Below are 4,605 nucleotides of genomic sequence, written 5' to 3' on the forward strand. Positions count from 1 at the left end.
GACCTTTGCACTGTTTTCTTTTAAGGATTGGACCTTAACATTGCGAGATGACCACTGATGGGCAGTTATCGTAATGTGTGCTATTGAATTTTCGCCGGGTTGGCGAATCCTCGGGTTGGTATTTTACTGTTGTACATACTTGTACATCAGTTTAGTTTGATTTACAATTGCAACAGTATTGTATACAATCTTTGTATATATGGGTTTATTAGATGTATTATAATGCATTTACAGATTTTTATTTAACTCTTTCGGGTATCGATCCCTAAACTTTCGGCGTGCATTGCCGATGCTCAACCGTTGAGCCATGAGTTATATTTTCCTTTGCACTAATATTAGAAGGCACGAAAAGATAATAAAGGCAATAATACAGGCATAAATATGGCTCGTGAAAAGAAATGTTAACCTGAATAGCTTGAATTCAAGGATCGTAGCTCTGTGGTAGAATATTGCAATACGGATCTAAAGGACTCGGGTTCAAACCCCGGCCGAAGGTTTCCACAATTAATGATCTGGTTTATATACCATACGAATATATATGACAATCTTATATACAATTAATATCGATCATGCAGTATGTGTGGGATCGGCAGGGCATGGCAATGGTTAAAGTCCGATGCAAAATGTCCAAGTAACAAAATTCGCATTCACGCCATAAATCAAAACGAGCAATTTATTAAAATTTATTATTGGATATTATATTAAACATTGCCAAGATATCCGTCCCATTACTTCGTAATGGGACCATTACTTCGTAATGGGAAAGTTTCTCGACTCGACTGACAGACGTGGAAGGTGGACACCTGAGAAGTTGGAGGCACAGGACATCAGGAACCTCCTGGGAATCGAACCACGGATCTTGGAGTTGCTAGTCGGATGCGATACCTTCCTGGCAACCCCCCCTATATCCCCCCCCCAATGATATTTGATCCCGTATGTACAACTTTGCACAGTTACCTTAAGGTGTTGAAGACTTAGATTTCACTGTAATATGTTTCATAGCTCAATGGTAGAGCGCTGGACTAGAGTACTCCATACCTTGGGTTCGAATCCCATTCAGGCGAAGTGGAAATCAGTGTTAATAATGGTTTACATGTACTGGCCTAGAACTTTCCAATATACCATCGAAGGAGAATTTGAGTATTTTTTTTTACAAACAATAAATTGAGTAAGAATTATCATCATAGTATCCGATCAACTATGCATTCTTCATAAGAGTTGTAATGTTCCAGTGTATGCGACCAATGACATCATTGTAGAATAAGACTTAACAGATCTTTGGTTGAGGCACTCTAACATTACTCTTTGACATTTTGTAACTCATAAATCATAATTATTTCCACGTACATTGAAATTCTGCGAAAGCTTTATTTTCCTGATGGAATATATTTTTACAGTGGAATGTAACTTGACTCTTTAGGGAATTGAACCCTATACCTTCGGTGTACCGCTCCGATGCTCTACCGTTCAGCCATGAGTCATACATTTTTGGTTTCAACTTTTACCAAGAGTTTTAAGGTAACTTGTTCACACTTGTAATAATAATTTAAAGTATCCCTAGGTAAATTACTAAAACGCTTGTTAACTGTCGGGGATAACGTCAATAAAGTGAATCTGCACTTTATTTTTTCCCACACCTTTTCAACTGTTTACCTATGATTGGATTAGATCCACAAACATTCAGCGCCACAATCCGATACTCACCCGTTACGACATGATTCGTACAGAGACCCGAACAATACCTTCTTATTGCCTAAAGGCAACCTTTTCCCACTTGTTTGAAGTGTAGTCGATGTAAACGAAATAAAGCATTCGACACAGGTCTATTGGGACGCAGGAAACACCTTAATGCAATTACCTTCTAGAGGTTTTACTACACGGCCGTGAAGGCGCAACTGACGAACGATTTCGGAATCGTATCCATTTCAAATCTGATCGCTGGTATGAAGAACAAATGAGAAGCCACTGTCTGTAAAAGAACTCGGTCATAGAACTAGTATTTTAAACCGTAGAATTTGAGATGTGACAGGACGACGTATTTTGGAAATTTTGGCCAATCATAAGGATTCTTAACGGTCCCGAAAAGTATCTCAAATTACCTGAAGATTGAGCCCGAGTTGCTGTAAACTAGTGACGACCTGCTTGGATTCGTCTTTACGCAGGAAACCGCTATCGATATGGATGGCCTGCACTCGCGACGACTCGTTACCCTGTAGAAGTGGTTTATGGAGAAGGGCAGCACAGACGGTGGAATCGACTCCACCGCTTACCAGCATGAGCACGATCTTATCAAGTCCGACCGTGCGCCGGATGTAATCGTTACACTGCTGCTCGCGTTCCTCCAATGTGAAACTCCTTGCAATCCACAGATATCGAATAAGAATTTCTGCAACATTTTTCGTCTTAAACATCAGCCTTTAAGATCAATGTTTCGCACTGAATGGAAAGGAAACCAACATTCCGTTATCAGTCAATATGACGCGAAGATTTTGCGACGCAACACAACCCTTCTGCAACCTTGTCTACGCTGTCACCATTGGTCAGTAATACCATTTGCCGAGTCTCTAAGCCTTTAAACAATGGGCACTCCGTTTCTACTTGGATCTCGAATTGCCCATCGCGAACATCTTTTCTCTCCACCGTTCCACCTTAAAAGAACAAAACAAAAACATAAAAACGTTCAAATTATTTTACTACATAATTGTTATTTCTGACATGTTAAATACTGTTGAAAAACAATTTGAATTATAAAAATGTGATATAAAACAGAATTTGTAACCTAACTCCTTATTGAGTATTTGCTTGCCATAACAAATCCCCAGCACTGATAGATCACAGCCTAAAGATTGCTGGGTCGCATAGTGGGGCATCAACCGCGTACACTGAGTTGGGACCTGTTTAAAAGTAATATAAAGTTCTTTTTTGGCTCAACCTTTTCAGCGATTTGACCCTAAACATTTGTATACACTTCCATGTTTCCAAAAGTTAAGTGCAACAATAACATTAAGCGGAAAACACAACTAAATAATGTCTGCTTTGTTTTTGGTTTCATTTTTTACCTCCTGAAATTATAATTGCTTTATAGCCTTGTTGAAGCAGAAAGGCACCTGGGGTTTCCAGGTCTAGAATATCAGATTCCGTACATTGTTCTCTGACTCTGGGATCAATAACCAAAAATTTAAATATTTTAATTAATAAATTTTTATATCATCACCCCATGGTTTTGTGGGCGGGTCTGCCTGGGAAGCTGAAGATTGTGGAATAAATCTCCATTTTTGAAAACAATTGATCTAAACCAATAGGTCATGTGTTCATTTTACCAATTTACCTTTTGTTTACAAAAGTAGTAACGATAAACAAATGTATTCATCCTTGAGCTTTAGGTTTTTCCTGCTAATTTAAGAATACTAAAAAAGTCACTTTATTGACTTTATTATTAGGAACTATTTATAACGGAACGCACTGAACATTTATTATCCCCCACGATGAAAACGTTTCGAATCCCTAAAAACTAGGCCACATCTGATGAACCATGAATTTCTACTGCAGACGATCCACTAAACAGTGTAGCCATCTATTGATAAGATATCTAGTTTTACTTGATTAATTAAGCCCGACATTTTAAGACCGACTTATTCTATAAAAAATCGGCTTAGAATTTTGACTTGGAATTCAATAAAACTTAACCTATTACAACCAAAATTAGAAGCTTATTCCGAATAAAATATTAGTTTTTCACTCAATTAATCGATTTTTGGATGAAACGGAACCAGAGTAGCAAACAATTGGAATCAGAAAAACCTCAAAACTAAGTTTTAAAAAGGGCCGCACTTTTTTTTTACAGGTAGTTTAACGAGAAAACCAACAACTTAATTGAAATCAACGTTCAATTTGGATTATGCCGTGTGATTTTTGTCGAATTCCATTAGATGTCGTTTTTCGAAGATTTTGACAAAAGTAGGAAGGCTATACATGATTTCAATTCAGAATTGAATGCTAATCACGGAAATCAAGTTTATTTTTCAATTTGCCATATAGTTTCTTTAAAATTAACGTAAACAACAAAATATAAAGTTGGGACTATACTTCATTTTCGTTTATTTTAAAATCGGCTTAATGAGGAAACCATTTGCTTAATCGAAATTAGCGGTCAGTTTCGATTATACTGTGTGATTCTTTTTCTCCAACACTGTCGAAAACTTCGCGAACAGCGGGAGCCGTTGAGTGTAATCAGCTGAGCATATACGGTTGCCACGATTGAAGAGCAACTACAGCCCAACCCTATCGGGAATTTCCCGAACGAAGTGAGGTCCCCTTGTATTTGAACACGGGTTTCACTCATCACTCATATTTAAAAAAAAAACTATATTTTGCTATAAAAATTTATTATTTAGATTCAAGAGAAAATTCATTTTCTTTTTGCTACTAGAAATCTAGAACGCATCAGGTGAAAACGATTTCTTAATAGTGTATCGCGACTTTGTAGTAAGTATGGATTATTGGTTCTTGGTAAGTTTCCAAAGAAATCGATACCTAACAACCTGCGTAAATTGAAGGATAAATTGGCCATAATTTTGCCTTGCGGTATTTGTCTGTCCCGGTTAA

At 37.4% G+C, this 4,605-nt stretch overlaps 1 long non-coding RNA gene across 2 annotated transcripts; it reads right to left on the minus strand.

Annotated features, from left to right (window-relative positions):
• Positions 1-1,631: 1,631 nt before the first annotated feature.
• On the minus strand, positions 1,632-3,551 carry LOC116921296. 2 transcript variants are annotated; one of them, XR_006646077.1, is made up of 5 exons: positions 3,329-3,551; positions 3,060-3,157; positions 2,780-2,894; positions 2,100-2,648; positions 1,632-1,969 (listed from the first exon to the last, which is right to left on the minus strand). It is a non-coding gene; the product is annotated as an uncharacterized LOC116921296 (long non-coding RNA). The 2 variants fall into 2 exon arrangements; XR_006646076.1 differs by having other exon boundaries at positions 1,632-2,648; positions 3,329-3,547.
• Positions 3,552-4,605: the final 1,054 nt, after the last annotated feature.

The sequence above is a fragment of the Daphnia magna genome, linkage group LG4, assembly GCF_020631705.1.
Source record: "Daphnia magna isolate NIES linkage group LG4, ASM2063170v1.1, whole genome shotgun sequence".
In the NCBI taxonomy this organism is placed as follows: Eukaryota; Metazoa; Arthropoda; class Branchiopoda; order Diplostraca; family Daphniidae; genus Daphnia; species Daphnia magna.